This window comes from Oncorhynchus mykiss, chromosome 9, assembly GCF_013265735.2.
Source record: "Oncorhynchus mykiss isolate Arlee chromosome 9, USDA_OmykA_1.1, whole genome shotgun sequence".
NCBI classification, from domain to species: Eukaryota; Metazoa; Chordata; class Actinopteri; order Salmoniformes; family Salmonidae; genus Oncorhynchus; species Oncorhynchus mykiss.
Window position 1 is genome coordinate 39,155,195 of NC_048573.1, and position 20,140 is coordinate 39,175,334.

General features: G+C 43.6%; 1 protein-coding gene across 4 annotated transcripts in view; it reads left to right on the forward strand.

Annotated features, from left to right (window-relative positions):
* Window positions 1-20,140, forward strand: part of LOC110531165 (nuclear receptor coactivator 3) — a 126,054-nt gene that overhangs the window by 43,840 nt on the left and 62,074 nt on the right. The window contains exon 1 of one of the 4 annotated variants that reach the window (XM_036987941.1): window positions 12,839-13,214. The exons of the other annotated variants lie outside the window; for them this stretch is intronic. The gene's annotated coding sequence lies outside the window, so the exon portion shown is untranslated. Of the gene's footprint in view, window positions 1-12,838; window positions 13,215-20,140 lie in introns of those variants that run through there. 4 annotated transcript variants of the gene reach the window in all.

Sequence of the window (20,140 nt, forward strand, 5' to 3'; positions counted from 1 at the left end):
GGGTGAGGAAAAATATATATTTAATTCGTTTTTGAATTTGGGCTGTAACCCCACGAAGTGGAATAAGTCAAGGGGTATGAATTATTTCTGAAGGCACTGTACATGTCAGTACATACACACAACAAGTAAGTCACATGTGGGAGAGGCGTTGTGCCGTGAGGTGTTGCTTTATTCATTTTTTAGAAACCAGGTTTGCTGTTCACTTACACCACAGTGCATTCAGAAAGTATTCAGACCCCTTTCATTTTTCCACATGTTGTAACTTTACAGCCTTATTCTAACATGGAATGAATTACTTTTTTCCCCCTCATCAATCTACACACAATACCCTTTAATGACAAAGCGAAAACAGTTTTTTTGAGATGTTTACAATTTATTAAAAGTAAAAAACATAAATACTTTATTTACGTAAGTATTCTGACCCTTTGCTATGAGACTTGAAATTGAGCTCAGGTCCATCCTGTTTCCATTGATCATCCTTGAGATGTTTCTACAACTTGATTGGAGTCCACGTGTGGTAAATTCAATTGATTGGACATGATTTGGAAAGACACACACCTGTCTATATAAGGTCCCACAGTTGAAAGTGCATGTCAGAACAAAAACCAAGCCATGAGGTTGAAGGAATTAGAGTAGAGCTCTGAGACAGGATTGTGTTGAGGCACAGATCTGGGGAAGGGAACCAAAACATTTCTGCAGAATTGAAGGTCCCCAATTACATAGTTGCCTACATCATTATTAAATGGAAGAAGTTTGGAACCACCAGGACTTTTCCTAGAGATGGCCCTCTGGCCAAACTGAGCAATCGGGGGAGAAGGGCCTTGGTCAGGGAGCTGACCAAGAACCCGATGGTCACTCTGACAGAGCTCTAGAGTTCCTCTGTGGAGATGGGAGAACCTTCCAGAAGGACAACCATCTCTGCAGCACTCCACCAATCAGGCCTTTATGGTAGAGTGGCAAGACGGAGGCCCATCCTCAATAACACATGACAGCTGGCTTGGAGTTTGCCAAAAGGTACCTAAAGGACTCTCAGACCATGAGAAACAAGATTCTCTGGTCTGATGATACCAAGATTGAACTCTTTGGCCTGAATGCCAAGCATCACGTCTGGAGGAAACCTGGCACCATCCCTATTGTGAAGCATGGTGGTGCCAGCATCATGCTGTGGGGATGTTTTTCAGCAGAAGGGATTGGGAGACTAGTCAGGATCGAGCGAATGATGAACAGAATAAAGTACAGAGAGATCCTTGATGAAAACCTTCTCCAGAGCGCTCAGGACCTCAGACTGGGGCGAAGGTTCACCTTCCAACAGGACAATGACCCTAAGCACACAGCCAAGACAATGCAGGAATGGCTTTCGGGACATGTCTCTGAATGTCCTTGAGTGGCCCAGTCAGAGCCCGGACTTGAACCCATTCAAATGTCTCTGGAGAGACCTGAAAATAGCTGTGCAGCAACTCTCCCCACCCAACCTGACAGAGCTTGAGAGTATCTGCAGAAAATAATGGGAGAAACTCCCTAAATACAGGTGTAGTGTCATACCCAAGAAGACTCGAGGTTGTAATCGATGCCAAAGGTGCTTCAACAAAGCAAAGGTCTGAATATTTATGTAAATATGATATTTCTAAAAACCTGCTTTTGCTTTGTCATTTTGGGTTATTGTGTATAGGGGGGAATAAGATAATAGAATTAGAATAAGGCTGTAACGTAACAAAATGTGGAAAACGTTCCATGCAGTCATGGCTCTGTATAATACTGTAAGTTTCCTTGAATTTGTGTTCTGGACCTGGGGACTGTGAAAAGACCCCTGGTGGCATGTCTGGTGGGGTAGGTGTGTGTGTGTCAGTGCTGTGTGTAAGTTGCCAATGCAAACCATTTGGAATTTCCAACACATTGTTTCTAATAAAAACAAAGAAGCAATGCTGTCAGTCTTTCCTCGATTCCTAGCCAAGAGAGACTGGCATGCATAGTATTGATATTAGCCCTCTGATTACAAGGAAAAGCTAAACGTGCCGCTCTGTTTTGGGCCAGGAGCCGCTTAACTAGGTCCTTCTTTGCAGCACTTGACCATAAAGACTGCACAATAATCAAGATAAGATGATACTAGAGCCTGCAGGACTTGCTTTGTGGAGTGTGGTGTCAAAGAACGCAGAGCATCTCTTTATCACGGACAGACCTCGCCCCATCTTTACAACCGTTGAATCGACATGTTTTGGCCATGACGGTTTACAATCGAAGGTAAAAACCAAGTAATTTAGTCTCCTCAACTTATTCAACAGCCACACCATTCATTACCAGATTCAGCTGATGTCTAGAACTTAGGGAATGATTTGTACCAAATACAATGCACTTTAGTTTTAGAGATGTTCTGGACCAGTTTATTACTGGCCACCCATTCTAAAACTGACTGCAACTCTTTGTTTAGGGTTGCAGTGACTTCACTAGCTGTGGTTGCTGACGTGTATAGGGTTGAATCATCAGCATACATGGACAAACAGGCTTTGTGTAATGCCAGTGGCAGGTCAATGGTAAAAAAAAAAATGTAACCGTATTTGCAGCATAAGTGGCGATGCAGCCAAGGCTCCCAGTGCGTTCAGTGTTTGCTCATGGCAGGCTAGAGCTAGCAATGAGTAAGTGGAGCAGGCACGGTGCTCTAGCACTATGGGGACATTGGCTGCTCTGAATGACAGACTTGTTGCCCTGTCAGTCAGTAGACTGGGTGAGATTATTACTAAAGTAATACATTCTAGTACCAAACCGTATTTCATGTTCTAGTACCGAAAAAGTACAGACGTTTTGGTGTACCATGCGACACTAGATGGCACTCAGGTATTTCACATAACAGATATGGGAAAAATTCGATTTGGTTTCGAATTCTTTATGGGTCTGTGTAATCTGAGGGAAATACACAACATGACCATATGTGTACACCTGCTCGTCAAACATCTCATTCCAAAATAAGGACCTTCCCCATACTGTTGCCACAAGTTGGAAGCACAGAATTGTCTAGAATGTCATTGTATGCTGTAGCGTTGACTTCCCTTCACTGGAACAAAGGGGCCTAGCCCGAACCATGAAAAACAGCCCCAGACCATTATTCCTCCTCCACCAAACTTTACAGTTGGCACTATACATTGTGGCAGGTAGTGTTCTCCTGGCATCCGCCAAACCCAAATTTGTCCGTCGGACTGCCAGATGGTGAAGCGTGATTCATCACTCCAGAGAACACGTTTCCACTGCTCCAGAGTCCAATGGCGGCAACCTTTACACCACTCCAGCCGACGCTTAGCATTGCTCATGGTGAGCTTAGCCTTGTGTGCAGCTGCTCGGACATTTCATGAAGCTCCCGATGAACAGTTGACCGGGGCAGCTCTAGCAGGGCAGAAATTTGCCGAACTGACTTGTTGGAAAGGTGTCATCCTATGATGGTGCCACGTTGAAAGTCTCTGAGCTCTTCAGTCAGGCCATTCTACTGACAATGTTTGTCTATGGAGATTGCATGGCTGTGGGCTTGATTTTATACCTTTAAACCTGTCCACTAATTTGAACGGGTGTCCACATACTATTGTATATATAGTGTATGTGTCTAATATGGTCATATATATGGCAGGAGGTTTGGAATTGCAGCTCATTATCCACCTCATTTTGTGGGTAGTGTGCACTAGAGGTCAACCGATTAATTAGGGCCGATTTCAAGTTTTCATAACAGTCGGGAATCGGTATTTTTGGGCGCCGATTTTGCAGATTAAAAAAAAATAATAATAATAATACCTTTATTTAACTAGGCAAGTCAGTTAAGAACACATTCTTATTTTCAATGACGGCCTAGGAATGGTGGGTTAACTGCCTTGTTCAGGGGCAGAGCGACAGATTTTCACTTTGTCAGCTCGGGGGATCCAATCGTGCAACCTTACAGTTAACTACTCCAACGCTCTAACCACCTGCCTCTCGTTGCACTCCACAAGGAGACTGTCTGTTATGCGAATGCAGTAAGCCAAGGTAAGTTGCTAGCTAGCATTAAACTTATCTTATAAAAAACAATCAGTCAATTATAATCGCTAGTTATAACTACGCATGGTTGATGATATTACTAGTTTATCTAGCGTGTCCTGCATTGCATATAATCGATGCAACGCTGGGGGAGGATTTAACAAAAGCGCATTTGCGAAAAAGCACAATCGTTGGACGACTGACTATACCTAACCATAAACACCAATGCCTTTCTTAAAATCAATACACAGAAGTATATATTTTTTAAAACCTGCATATTTAGCTAAAAGAAATCCAGGTTAGCGGGCAATATTAACCAGGTGAAATTGTGTCACTTCTCTTGCGTTCATCGCACGTAGAGTCAGGGTATATGCAACAGTTTGGGCAGCCTGGAACATTGCGAACTAATTTGCCAGAATTTTACGTAATTATGGCATGACATTGAAGGTTGTGCAATGTAACATGAATATCTAGACTTAGGGATGCCACCTGTTAGATAAAATACAGAACGGTTCCGTATTTCACTGAAATAATAAACGTTTTGTTTTCGAAATGATAGTTTCCGGATTCGACCATATTAATGACCAAAGGCTCGTATTTCTGTGTGTTATGTTATAATTAAGTCTATGATTTGATAGAGCAGTCTGACTGAGTGATGATAAGCAGCAGCAGGCTCGTAAGCATTCATTCAAACAGCACTTTTATGCGTTTCGCAAGCACAGCGCTGTTTATGACTTCAAACCTATCAGCCTAATGGCTGGTGTAACCGATTTGAAATGGCTAGCTAGTTAGCGGGGTGCGCGCTAATAGCGTTTCAAACGTCACTCGCTCTGATACTTGGAGTAGTTATTCCCCTTGCTCTGCAAGGGCCGCAGCTTTTGTGGAGCGATGGGTAACGCTGCTTTGAGTGTGGCTGTTGTCGATGTGTTCATGGTTCGCGCCCAGTTACGGGCGAGGAGAGGGACGTAAGCTATACTACACTGGCAATACTATAGTGCCTATAAGAACATCCAATAGTCAAAGGTATATGAAATACAAATGGTATAGGGAGAAATAGTCCTATAAATACTATATTAACTACAACCTAAAACCTCTTACCTTGGAATATTGAAGTCTCATGTTAAAAGGAACCACCAACTTTCATATGTTCTCATGTTCTGAGCAAGGAACTCAAACATTAGCTTTTTGACATGGCACATATTGCACTTTTACTTATCCAACACTGTTTTTGCATTATTTAAACCAAATTGAACATGTTTCATTATTTATTTGAGGCTAAATGGATTTTTATTGATGTATTATATTAAGTTAAAATAAGTGTTCATTCAGTATTGTTGTAATTGTCATTATTACAAATACATTTTTAAAAATCGGCCGATTAATCGGTATCGGCTTTTTTTTGGGGTCCTCCAATAATCGGTATCGGTATCAGCGTTGAAAAATAATTTTTAAGTTAATAATTTTTCTACTTTTGTGGATTGGGTGATCAGTCCTATGTTACAAATATTGGGGAAGATGACAGAGCTGAGGATGATGTTTAAATGTAGCCAATTTTGATTAGTGTTCTTTATGTTTTATCATATAATTTAGGATACCATCAACACCACAGGCCTTTTTAGGTTGGAAGGTTTGTATTTTGTCCTGTAGTTCATTCAATGTAATTGGAGAATCCAGTGGGTTCTGGTAGTCTTTAAAAGCTGATTCTAAGATTTTTAATTGATAATGTATGTGTTTTTGCTGTTTGTTCTTTCTTATAGAGCCAATGGATGTGAAGCTTGAACATGCTAATATAGTTACCATTGACTTGCATTGGATTTGTGCCACAAATGCTAACAAGTTAGCATTTGAAACAATGTCCAGTTAAACAAACAAATACAGTATCCATAAACTGCTTGGAGGGTAAGGAAACCAATATGGGTGAATTTGGAGGGGAGTTCTTTAAATAATAATAATAATTGTAGGAACAGCACCTAGTGGTCAGAACCTAGTCATGTCAAGATGTATGATAGGACATAAACCTAACAACTTCAATTACTAATTTCTCTGAACAGGGGGAAAAACATCATCAAATGAATTGAGAATAGGATGAAGAAATAATACTCTGGCCATTGCTAGACAGTCCTAACATAGGCCATTCAGGAACATTCAATGTCGTCTTGGTAACAAGTCCAGTGTATATTTGGCCTTGTGTTTTAGATTATTGTCCTGCTGAAAGGTGAATTTGTCTCCCAGTGTCTGTTGGAAAAAAGACTGAACCAGGTTTACCTCTCATGGTGAAATCCCTGAGCAGTTTCGTTCCTCTCCGGCAACTGAGTTAGGAAGGACACCTGTATCTTTGTAGTGACTGTGTGTATTGATACACCATCCAAAGTGTAATTAATAACTTCACCATGCTCAAAGGGATATTCAATGTCTGCTTTTTTTTTTTAGCCCATCTACCAATAGGTGCCCTTCTTTGCGAGGGATTGGAAAACCTCCCTGGTCTTTGTGGTTGTGTGTTTGAAATTCACTGCTCAGCTGAGGGAGCTTACAATTATCTGGATGTGCGGGGTACAGAGATGAGGTAGTCATTCAAAAAGAACACTATTATTGCACACAGAGTGAGCCCATGCAACTCATCATGTGACTTGTTAAGCACATGTTTACTCCTGAACTTATTTAGGATTGCCATACAAAAGGGTTGAATACTTTTTGACTCAAGACATTTCAGCTTTTCATTTTTCATTTAATAGTAAAAAAAAAAAAATCTACAATAATAATTACACTTTGCTATTATGGGGTGTTGTGTGTAGGCCAGTGACACAAAATCTACATGTTAAATTCAGGCGCTAACACAACAAAACGTGGAAAAAGTCAACGTGTGTGTGGATACTTTTGGGTGTGGCCATGGTTTGTTTGGGGGGGGGGGGGGGGTCTAGGCTGTTTGGGATTGTGGCTGGTGATACTGTGGTCTGGGTTTAGGTCCCCCTGGCGTGGGTCTTCTAGGTGCGGGGGGGGGGGGTCTCGCAGGTCCGGAAGGGGGTCTTGCTGGTCTGCTCGGGGTGTCTGTTGCTCCTGTAGGGTCCTGTTGAAGGTGGGGACCTGGTCATAGGGGCAGTTCACAAATCCAGGGTGAGGTGGTGGGCCAGGTAGACATTGGGTTTTGAGGCACAGTCTCGTGAAATTCTTGCAGGGTGGAGATGACCACTTGTGTGTTAGGGAAAGTGGAAGAAGCTTTTTCAATCACTCTCTTGAGTGCTTTGGCCACCCTTTCCTGCTGGGCCCTCAGGTTGTTTGTGCCTGTTTTGTATTATGTGGCTGGGGGACACACTGACACACACACACACACACACACACACACACACACACACACACAGCGTTCAGCAGTCTCTGCTCTGCATAGAGATATGGGTGTGCCTTTGCAGTTGTTGTGTGTGTGTTTTTTTTTTTTTTATCAACGACCACAAGAGGAACATGAAGACAGGGGCTGTGTCAATACCAAGGCATGTGTTCTGGCAGAAGGGAGGTGAGGAGGGGAGAGAAGAAGGAAGGGTTTTTGATCTTGTGCTTCTGATCCCCTCTACCCTCCCTCCCTCTCCTTCCTCCCTCCCTCTCTCTCGCACTCTCTCTCTCTCTCCCTCTCTCTCTCTCTCTTTCTCTGAACACAACACTTATCTAGAGACGGGGATAATGAAATCCGAATAAATACACACTCTGCCTTAGATCAGCAACACTGTTGTTCTGTCCTATATGGTCTGGGTCGTTCAAATAAACACGGAAAGAAATAAAAACAATAAAAGCTGTGGAGAATAGGTGGAAAAAAGAGAGGGAAAAACCTTTGAAATGGAGAGGCGAACCTCAGATCTATACAGTCGTTCTTGGAGTGGGTCAAAGTTCACCAGCAGCTATCGCTGTGTTCTGATTGGCTGCGGAAAGGTGAAATTTAAACCACAGTAAACTTTTGACCCCGCGGGAGATTGGGAGGGAACGCCCATCGCTGAATCGGGAGCGCGCATTCCTCTTTTGCTGTCCCTTCCTCACATTCCTTTTCTCTCTCATTTCTCTCTCTGTTCTCTCACTCTCTGACTCTCTGGCTTTGCTCTTTTCCAGTCTCCCCCATCCCTCTGTCTTCCTCTCGCTTCTCTCTTTCTCTCTCTGTCCCTCTCTACTCCCATGAATTGGTGCCACGCTGCATGTAGCCCAACGAACAAGAGGGAGGGAGGGAGTGAGAGGCACAGAGAGAAGGAAAGGGGGAGGGGTAGAGAGGGAGGAGACAGCAGGAGAGGGGGGGGGGTGGGGAGGTAGAGAGATTGAGAGCATGAGAAAGGACCGAGCGAGGCAGAGAAGAGGAATGCAGCCTTTTTGACTGTTTACCATAATGACACAAACTGCTCCCTGTTAAAAGACAGAGAATCCAAAGGAAAGAGAAGGGAAGGAATGTATAAATAGATGTGGAACTGAGGGTCTAGGCTCCAGCGTGCAGAGCGTCAGGGCGGAAGGGGGAGCCCATTTATTTTTTTACTGCTAATGCTTTGTCTCATTACACATCAAACGGTTTGAGGGGGTCTCGAGTCTGCCGATTTAACAAGCTTTCATGAGCTAACTAGAAGAGCAGCCCTCTCCCTCCCTCTCTCTCGCTGGCTACTTTGATTCCATGTGCAAATGCACGCACGCACACGTGCGCACACAGGCGGGCAGGTAGGCTGGCAGGCAGAGGACTTAACTGTCTGCTGTGCCGCGCTAGCTTAGTCGTAGCTAATTGCTTTCAGGCGTTCTGTCTCTCATCTCTGCTAGCCGAGTCACTCTAGTGCATCTAAAATAGTTTATTTAGTTAGTGTAGCGCGTCCCCTCTTTCTCTCTGGAAAAGAGTTTGTGTCAAACAAACACACACACCTGAAACATGGCTCAGTTAGCTATCAGCACAGGGAGGTTGGCACCCTGACAGGTCTATCGGGTGATTTGAAGTAATCCATTTTGGGATGGATGAAGTAGTAATTTGACCTGAGGATTGTTGTGATATTCACTGTTCAGCATGGGGATTTGTACAGGTAGGAGGAAGGGATATGCAAAAGGAAAGGGAGGCCAGAGTGATGACGAGGGGGAGGGTATGTGGGGGGCACAAGATGGACGGGATTTAGATTTTGGTTCAAGCCATTGAATCAGAGAGGTGTGGGGGGTGCCTTAATCAACGCCCATGTCATCGGCGCCCGTGGAACAAGTGTTGCTGGGAGGTTATCTGCCTTGCTCAAGGGAAAAATGGCAGATTTTCACACCCTACCGCCTCAGGATTCGAATCATCAACCTTTCGGTTACTGGCCCAACGCTCTTAACCACTAGGTACCATAGGTGACTCGTTTCAAGAACTATGTGTATGTCGCACATCACAACTTCACAGAAGTGGTATCTGAACATAAACATACATTTTTTTTATCAGATTGCATTTTTTGGCAAAAATGCCTTCTGGAACATGTGAACTGTGCCATCTGTAAATACGAATAAAATTGTTAAATTTTGAGCCTAGTTGACACTGCCACGGAAAAAGGCAGGAACCTTCCCGCTAGCCATGATTGGCTGAGGTAATGGCTGGGCTGGATATGTCGAGAGATGAGTTCGGCTTGGTCTGCCATGTAGCACGCTTCTTTCTGTCTATAGAATGAGCTGGTCAGTATGTGTAGGTAATCCTTTCTTACATGGCTTTTTTGAAAGATTTTTGAAATCAGTGGAATGCCTGGTGGAAGCAGAGTATGATAGCAAAGGATATGGAGAAAATTCTGGCGTTTGATTGCAAATACGCGGAGGGAGTCGAAATGGAGAACACAGAAGGCTGTTTTATAAAACACCGGTCTCCGGATTACATCTTCAAACTATGTGCAACCATGGCATCCGTGACAGAGAGGGACAAGCATTCATCCATGTATACAGATAAGACACTCAATTTACCAATATTATATGTTTCTAATTTTGTCATTTTCATTGCAAGTTAAAGCGTACTGTTGGCTAGCTAATGTTAGCTGGCTAGCTAGCTAATGTTAATGTGTATGATCTGTGTAGTAATATTATTCAGATCCCAGAGCCATTTGCATTGCTAGTTATAGCCACATGTAAGCTAGCTAGCTAACATTGCACCTAGTTGGTTAGCTACCTGCAGACTCATGCAGGATAGTAATGTCATGAGTTGGGAATATGGTCTATTGTTTAGCCAGCTAGCTAACTAGCTAGCTAGCTACATATCTAAACACCTTCTGCATCCTGTTCATGTGACAAATAAACATTGATTTTATTTGATATAGTGTGTGTTTACCAGAGACCGTAATGTGAAGAACAACATGACCTGCACCAAAGTCAAATTAGGATATAACGTTAGGCCAATGAGAGTGTCCAAGTTCTAAAATTCACAGGTAGAATGCCCAGCTTTTATTTCGTCACACTCACAACCGTAAGCTATTTTCTGTTATTAAGATAATTCCCTTGTAAATAATGATCTTGTTGTGAGTTTATTTTCCTGTAATAATGAATACAAATGAGATAAAGTTATGTCATTGTCAGCTATATGATATGGTCATTATTTAAACTGGCTAGCCAGCTAACTTGACGTTAACTAGCTAGCTAACAAGCTAGAAACTAACATTGTTTCGAAAGTTCCTTTTAGTTGCCTGGTTTGCTAGATTGACAAACACTAAATTCATTTTTACAGATGGGTTTATTGGTGTTAAAATACACCAGTTATTCTATTTTAGACCACCAGGCTGCTGATTTGGAACAATGTAAACAACACTAAATAAAGTATAAGCGTACGAGAGAGTCTGTTGTAACCTTTTTTTTGTTAAGAATTTATTACAGCAAAGACTAAAAACAGACGTATTCAGTCATGAATGCAATTTCCCGAAATTGAACAGTTTATTTATTGTTTAAGCTAATTATTCAAGGCTTGCTTTATTTTAAAACTAAAATGCTTAATTTAATTTCAAATCATGAAAAACTCGTATGCTGTGTGATGACGTGAATGAATGATTAATTGATACAGTAGCCTATAGGCCTATTGAAATATAGGCTTAAGTAAGTTACGGTATTAAGACTAAACAGGATGCGTTCTTTGGCATACAGCTCAATGGTGGTTATACAAGGCTGCTATACTAAGCCTACTAATGATGATGACGTTAGTTATTATTATAATAATAATTATAGTAATAATAACCATAAAAAGGAGATCAGGAAAAAAGAGCGGTATTATTATTATTATACATAATTTCCCCAACAATTTGTAACAGTGTAAACACCATTTCTTTTCAATAAATAATACCAGAGGCTGTTCTAACGAGGGGAAAAAAGTATAAAGCCTTTATTACAGCAAAGCAAAGATTCAAAACAGCCAAATTTGTGAAATTGTTTACTTTACTCGTTGTGTGAGGCTTGGTGCAACAGAAGCAGGATCTGTCTTATTTCTGTAGATATATTGAGGATTTATAAAGCCACGCACATTTAACAGTTAGACTACTGATTACAGACCTAATTAAGTTTGGGTTTCCTCTCCTCAGTTTTCTTAGACAATAAGGCAAGGGTTGTTTTCTCATCTCCTAACTCTGCTGCTGCCTCCGCGGCATTGTCCTATACGCTAGTTAACTTTGCTATTATGCACATAGCAACAAGGTCTAGGAAATTGACGGCAATTCAACAGCACACTGATGCGTTTCAGAACCGTGGACAGCGACCGCTATCGAACGAGGGAGGAAGAACATTTGTTATATAATAATATTTATTTTATTAGTGTTACATCATTGTTCTTATGTAATATAACCATATACAATTTCAGTAGCACATGTCTTAAACTGATGGACTGTGCCCACGGCCTCCATAATGGATCAGTCCACTCGGTGCAAATCAGACAGGTGTCTTGTACACCATGTTATTTAGATTATTTTGCTACTGCTTGACTAAAGAAATCTAGGGTGACTAACAGCCTGTCGACCAAACAATCGACCAGTCAACTAAATGAGTTCAGCCCTAATACTTTTGCTTAACGACAACAACAAGTTTGATGCTGGGCGACAATAGACCTTTAGTCTTGACATTTTTGGTCTCACATGTGAATCCTTAAAGAGATGCGGCCTCCCGAGTGGCGCAGTGGTCTAAGGCACTGCATCGCAGTGCTAGCTGTGCCACTAGAGATTCTGGGTTCAAGTCCAGACTCTGTTGCAGCTGGCCGCGACCGGGAGACCCATGGGGCAGCGCATAATTGGCCCAGCGCCGTCCTGGTTGGGGAGGGTTTGGCCGGCAGAGATGTCCAAGTCCCATCGTGCACTAGCGACTCCTATGGTGGACCGGGCGCAGTGCACGCTGACACGGTCGCCAGGTGTACGGTGTTTCCTCCGACATACTGATGCGGCTGGCTTCCAGGTTAAGTGGGAATTGTGTCAAGAAGCAGTGTGGCTTGGTTGGGTTGTGTTTCGGGGGACTCGCGGCTCTCGACCTTCGTCTCTCCCTAGTCAAAAAATATAAAAAAACATAAATAAAGAGATGGGTGGGGCTTAAGAGTGTTTGAACGATGCTGAATGGGTGTAGACAAAGAAGAGCTCTCCAGTAGGTGTACCAAAATATTCAAGGGCCATTTTCTTAAAAACTATCAACTTTCAAAGCAGAATTACTTTTCCATTGTTCCTCGACTGTAGTTTATGATTTACCATTGTCAAGCTCTCAGACTCTACTTTTATCCAATGTAAAAATAACACAATTTCAAACTTTTCTACATAGGACCGAATCCAGCCAGTCGGTCACATATGGTCTCACAACGTATAGCTCACATTTTTTTTTCTCTCTCTCTCTCTCTCTCTGTTTTCCTCTCCTCCACCTCTACCGCTCCCCCTCTCCCAGCCAATTACCTCACCCTTAAGAGACAGCCCATTAGGTAAGGGCAAAACACACACGCACACATCCCATTAGGTAAGCAGCACGCCCACCCCCGACACGCGTGCACACGTGGCCCCCATGAGATAAGACGCACCCCCACAAACATATATTACACACACACAGCCTCTTAGTTAAGGGCCCATCCCCCTCTAATGGGAAAGGAGATTGATATAGACAGAAAAAAAAGACTTCTCAAGATGTCGCTCTCCCTCTGCTTAGCTCGGCCCGGTTGAAATATTTAAAGCCAAGATGGTATTTTTCTTTCCTTTGTGCAGTCATGGATCTGTTGATTTTCTCTGATGTTGATGTGCGTATGCTCAGACAGTAGAGCAGGGGAAAAGGTAAATGCATGCATGTAGGGGATTTTGTGTTTTTAAATACAGGTTGGTGTGTGTTCTTTTCTCTTGGTGTGTGTGTGTGTGTGTGTGTGTCTGTGTGTGTGTGTACACTGCTGTTTTGGCTATTGATTTTCCAAAAGTGTGTGTTCGCCTATGTGTGTCTAGGCGCTACGTGTGGTTTTGCGTGTTGCCATGCAGTTTGTGTGGCTCTCCAGTGTGTGCTTTTGTCTGTGGGAGTGATGGATGGCAGGCAGGGAGCTAATGTGATTTGGATATGCCACCAGGAGAGAGTGTGTGTTCGTTGTGAGTGATAGCCTCTGTTTGTGCGCCTCACTGTGTGTCGGTACTCATCCGTGCATGCCTGTTTGTGTGCGTGTGTGCATGCTTGTGTGTGTGTGTGTGTGTGTGTGTGCGCCTGTCTGCCAGTGTTTGTGTGTGTGTGTGTGTGTGTGTGTGTGTGTGGCGTTTTAAGATTATCCACAAGGAGTGTGTCAGGCTGTTGAAGGCTTTCTGCCCTACCTCTGTAGATAGCTGAATCTGCAATGTGCACCCTCCTCTACCTCCCTCTATCTCTCTACTCTTTCCTTCTTCTCCCTCCCTTCCTCCCTCTCTCCGCCCTTTTCTCTCCCTCTTATTTCACTGTGCTTTGCAGTTTTTGGATGGAGGAAAAAAAGAGGAGGAGGGTGTGTGTGTTTTAGTAAAGGAGAGAAGAGGAGGAAGCTGGAACAGCCAGGGAGGGAGGGGTTAAAGGCAGGAAGGACGGATGGGCGAGAGGGAGCTCTCTCGGTGACGGTTATTGTGAGCCAGTTTACGTCTGTGTGGTCTCGTCTCATGTTTTCAGCAGTGGACCTGGATGAAGTTTGAGGATTGTACTACTAGTAGTTCCCAAGCGTGGCGTTTGGTCTGTCGTCACAATGTGCGCTGCACACTTAACTGGACAATGCAGTTATCCGGAGCAATTGAAACTATAGCACTGAAAGTTTTCTCTTGTCCAACATGCTCTTAGCGTAAGTCTATTGGACTGTATTACTGCTTTCACATAGGAACTATTTTGCATGTGAAAAAAAAAAAAAAGGGCAATGCTTATATGACCCCCTACAATCAGGCCCATTTTTACCACATTCCTGCCCCACATATGCCTTTCATACCTCCCGTGTGCATGCCTGTTGATGAGTGGGAGTAGAGTTGTGTTGATGTGGGTGGTTGTCTATTTGAATAAATACATTTGATATACACCATCAACATTTCAATCCATCATTCGTTCATTCAGGCAAGTCCTAAGACCAATAATAACATGCGGGACAAAATGTTCTAATACAATGATCTAAACTAGACAGGATGATCCGAGCAGCACTTACCTCAACGTGGCTAACATTTCCCCCCCCAGCCTAGGTGTAGCCTAACCGGTAGTTAGGGTTAAGAAAACAGTGCGTGCTTAAGTGGCGGGGCGACGCGAAGAGATGGGGCGAAGCCTTGCAAAGTCTTAAATTGCCAGATGGATGGTTAACTGGCACTACCGAGCAACTATCAAGAGCCTCGGCGTTAACGGCTACATTTCACACTCCGCCTGTAGGAAAGGGATACAGTATACAGTCTGTCCTTAACAACCCATGTCACCTGACTGTTGTGTTGCAGTGTAGTCACGTAGGCTATACATTAGACCCAGTGTCTGAACGGATGGCTCAGAGTTCTGTACGCTGGTCTGGCGTGCTCGACATTTGTCAGATGGAGCCGATTTACCCAACCTGAACCCCCTTTTCTTTCTCTCTCGTTCGGTCCCTTTGTTCCTCTCTCTCTCTCTCTCTCTCTCTCTCTCTCTCTCTCTCCCTCTCTCTTTATCTTTCTCTGAACTCTACTGTGAGCTCCAGCTTTTCCTTCTGACCTGAGCTAGCATTTACACTACATTGTGGTGTTTCTTGTTGCTTTTATGACTGCCGCTATATTCAGGACAGATCATGGTGTCTCACTGGCAGATCAGAGGTCTTATTATTGTATTTGGATAAGTAACCTGGTCTGTTTTTAATACTATAATCTAAGGGGGAGAAACATGTCCTTATGGGGAATGTGCGTGTGTTAGGTTACCAGGTGAGGACAGAGGGAGAACAGGAGCAGATGATTGGCCGGTGGAAAGGCAAGCTTCCCGTCAGCTTCACATTTCACCGTGGAGCCTCATGTCCGATCGCATTCAGCGATAGCATATCAAACCTTTCAGTGTTTGTCCTGTTGTCCAAGTTCAACACTTGATACTGGGACTGGGTAGGATACTCTGTTAATCCCATAGAAAGATATAGTGTAGCTCACTGTTTCTTTAAATAAACCACGTTCTCAGAACCTTTTTGGATCATTGGGAAATCCCTAAGCAGTTGCATCAGTGACACGGCTATGCTAAGCTAATTGAAGTATATATTTTTAAATCAACGTAGCTGTCTGATGCGCTCTCACGTCACACTCGGGTGTAGTGGTAACGTACAGTAGGTGGAATGGTGTGTCGTTTTTTTTGGAGAGCAGATTTCTGATCTCTTAAAGTTGTTGTGACTCGGGTTTGGTTTAGCGGTTAGCTGAAAGTGATCGAGTAAGACAATACATGGAGAGCGAGACACTGTGAAAGAATGGGGGTGAGAGGGAGGGATGGTTGTGTGTGTGTGTGTGTGTGTGTGTGTGTGTCATGGTTCCTGTCTCTCTGATGCTTTTTTCATGGCGCTTCCCTTCTGTTGCCATGGCAGCAGAGTGACTTTCAGGGCGGGGTTAGGGGGCGGGGCTTATTGATTGACCTATTACAGTAATGAGGTCTGAGTAGCCTCCTGTGTGCACATGCACGCACGCACGCACACAATGGCCCAGGGAGGTATAAAACACCCGCCCGCATATGCGTAATTATATTATAAATAGACCCACCAGAATGTTTGGAAACTATGTAATTTTCCCAGGGAGGGATATAATTATATATATATTTTTCACTCTAAATTATAGTGTTCTCTCTCTCCCACTCCCCTTTTACTTTCTAACCTCTCCCTTCTTCCCCCTGTTGTGCAGACAGAAAGAAAAGCAATGTGTAACACTGTTACCTGGTCATATCTTGACACTGCTTTACTGTAGGCCTGCTACCCAGTACTCTACCCTGCAACTTAGAGACTGCTGCCCTATGTACATAGATCCATTGAACACTGGTCACTTTAATAACGTCTACAGTATGTACAGTGCGACTTTTTGTTACATCACAGCCTTGTTCTAAAATGGATTAAATAGGTGTTTATCCTCATCAATCTACATGCAAAACCCCATAATGACAAAGCACAAACAGGTTTTTAAAACTGAAATATCACATTTACATAAGTATTCAGACCCTTTACTCAGTACTCTGTTGCACCTTTGGCAGCGATTACAGCCTCGAGTCTTCTTGGGTAGAACGCTACAAGCTCGGCACACCTGTATTTAGGGACTTTCTCCCATTCTTCACTGCAGATCCTCTCAAGTGCTGTCAGGTTGGATGGGGAGCGTCACTGCATAGCTATTTTCAGGTCTCTCCAAAGACGTTCAATCGGGGACAAGTCCAGGCTCTGGCTGGGCTTCTCAAGAACATTGAGACTTGTCCCGAAGCCACTCCTGCGTTGTCTTGGTTGTGTGCTTTGGTTCGTTGTCCTGTTGGAAGGTGAACCTTAACCCTAGTCTGAGGTCCTGAGCACTCTGGAGAAGGTTTGCATCAAGGATCTCTCTGTACTTTGCTCTGTTCATCTTTCCCTCGATCCTGACTAGTCTCCCAGTCCCTGCTGTTACTGTTGAAAAAATCCCCTCCGCATGGTGCCAGGTTTAGTTATGAATGATCCTATGTGACTACTGCTGTACACACCAGTGTGTGTGTGTGTGTGTGTGTATGTATACAGGTCTACATTTTTTTCCGGATTCTGACATTGCGCGTTCTGATATTTCTTCATTTCTTTCTATATGCTTTTTGGATTATGTGTGTATTGTTTTGTAATGCTTAGTATTATTGCTGTACCGTTGGAGCTAGAAACACATGCATTTGGCTGCACCAGCGATAACATTTGTCGACGCGACCGAATAAACTTTGATTTGATTTGAGGTGCTTCCATACAGGTGTGGTTCCTGAGTTAAATAAGCAATTAACATGCCGTCATGCTGCGGGTCATGTATAAACATGCCAAATTGCCCGTTATTGTGGCTACCATGGCTAGAAGAGGAGATCTCATAGGTTTGAAAGAGGGGCCTCAAATGAGCATAGGGGGTTTAAAGTGTGTGTGTGTGTGTGTGTGTGTGTCTCAGTCACTCAACCCAATTCAACACTTCTGGGAGATTCTGGAGCAGCACCTGAGACTGCGGTTTTCACCTCTATCAACAAAACACCAAATGATGGAATTTATCGTTGAAAAAAATGGTGTCGCATCCCACCTGTAGAGTTCCAGGCACTGCATTGAATCTGTTCTGGCTGGTAGTGGCCCAACGCCTTACTAAGGCACTTTACTTTGGTGTTTCCTTCATTTTGGCAGTTACCCGTAGAACGTGTTGTTGTGAAGTGTCTCTTGCCTCCAGCCTCACCTAGGTGATAAAGGTAATGTGTGATATATCACACACACACGCTCCACACGTGTCCCGTCACACTCTGTTATTGTTCTTCGGGGTTTAGCTGAGGATGTGTGTTTATTTCCCCACCTCCTTATCTTATCTCTGCTCTGCTTGTGTCTCGGGAGCAGCTTCACAGCCGGCCAGTCGTAGCTAACACACTGGAATGTGTCCCAGCCTTCAACAGTTATTTTCCTTCTCTCTCTCTCAATTCAATTCAATTCAAGGGGCTTTATTGGCATGGGAAACACATGTTAACATTGCTAAAGCAAGTGAAGTAGATATACAAAAGTGAAATAAACAATAAAAATCAACAGTAAACATTACACTCACAGAAGTTCCAAAAGAATTATGACATTACAAATGTCTTATGTGTTACAGTTACAGTGTTGTAACGATGTGCAAATGGTTGAAGTACAAAAGGGAAAATAAATAAGCATAAATATGGGTTGTATTTACAATGGTGTTTGTTCTTCACTGGTTGCCCTTGTGGCAACAGGTCACAAATCTTGCTGCTGTGACGGCACACTGTGGTATTTCACCCAGTAGATATGGGAGTTTATCTAAATCGGGTTTGTTTTTCGAATTCTTTGTGGATCTGTGTAATCTGAGGGAAATGTGTGTCTCTAATATGGTCATACATTTGACAGGAGGTTAGGAAGTGCTCAGTTTCCACCTCATTTTGTGGGCAGTGTGCACATAGCCTGTCTTCTCTTGAGAGCCAGGTCTGCCTACGGTGGCCTCTCTCAATAGCAAGGCTATGCTCACTGAGTCTGTACATAGTCAAAGCGTTCCTTAAGTTTGGGTCAGTCGGGCCTCCCGCTGTACTGCAGCGCTAGCTGTGCCATCAGAGTCCCTGGGTTCGCGCCCAGGCTCTGTCGTAACCGGCCGCGACCTGGAGGTCCGTGGGGCGACGCACAATTGGCCTAGCGTCGTCCGGGTTAGGGAGGGATTGGTCGGTAGGGATCTCCTTGTCTCATCGCGCACCAGCGACTCCTGTGACGGGCCGGGCACAGTGCGCGCTAGCCAAGGTTGCCAGGTGCACGGTGTAGCCTCCGACACATTGGTGCGGTTGGCTTCCGGGTTGGATGCGCGCTGTGTTAAGAAGCAGTACGGCTAGTTGGGTTGTGTATCGGAGGACGCATGACATTCAACCTTCGGCTCTCCCGAGCCCCTACGGGAGTTGTAGCAATGAGACAAGATAGTAGCTACTACAACAATTGGATACCACGAAATTGGGGAGAAAAAGGGGTAAAATTTAAAATACATTTTTTTTTTTTTAAGTTTGGGTCAGTCACAGTGGTCAGGTATTCTGCCACCGTGTACTCTCTAAGGCCAAATAGCATTCTAGTTTGCTCTGTTTGTCTGTTATTGTATCAAGTAATTATCTTTTTGTTTTCTCATGATTAGTTTGGGTCTAATTGTGTTGCTGTCCTGGGGCTCTGTGGGGTCTGTTTGTGTTTGTGAACAGAGCCCCAGGACCAGCTTGCTTAGGGGACTCTTCTCCAGGTTCTTCTCTCTGTAGGTGATGGCTTTGTTATGGAAGGTTTGGGAATCGCTTCCTTTTAGGTGGTTGTAGAATTTAACGTCTCTTTTCTGGATTTTGATGATTAGCGGGTATCAGCCTAATTCTGCTCTGCATGCATTATTTGGTGTTTTATGTTGCACGCAGAGGATATTTTTGCAGAATTCTGCGTGCAGAGTCTCAATTTGGTGTTAGTCCTATTTTGTGAATTCTTGGTTGGTGAGCGGGTCCCCAGACATCACAACCATAAAGGGCAATGGAGCTCTATAACTGATTCAAGTATTTTTAGCCAGATCCTAATTGGTATGTCGAATTTTATGTTCCTTTTGATGGCATAGAATGCCCTTCTTGCCTTGTCTCTCAGATCGTTCACAGCTTTGTGGAAGTTACCTGTGGCGCTGATGTTTAGGCCAAGGTATGTATAGTTTTTTTGTGTGCTCTAGGGCAACGGTGTCTAGATGGAATTTGTATTTGTGGTCCTGGCTACTGGACCTTTTTTGGACCACCATTATTTTGGTCTTACTGAGATTTACTGTCAGGGCCCAGGTCTGGCAGAATCTGTGCAGAAGATTTAGGTGCTGCTGTAGGCCCTCCTTGGTTGGTGACAGAAGCACCAGATCATCAGCAAACAGTAGACATTTGACTTCAGATTCTACTAGGTTGAGGCCTGGTGGTGCAGACTGTTCTAATGCCCTCGCCAATTCGTTAATATAAACTGAGCAAAAAAAGAAACATCATCTCACTGTCAACTGCGTTTATTTTCAGCAAACTTAACATGTGTAAATATTTGTATGAACATAACAAGATTCAAAATCTGAGACATAAA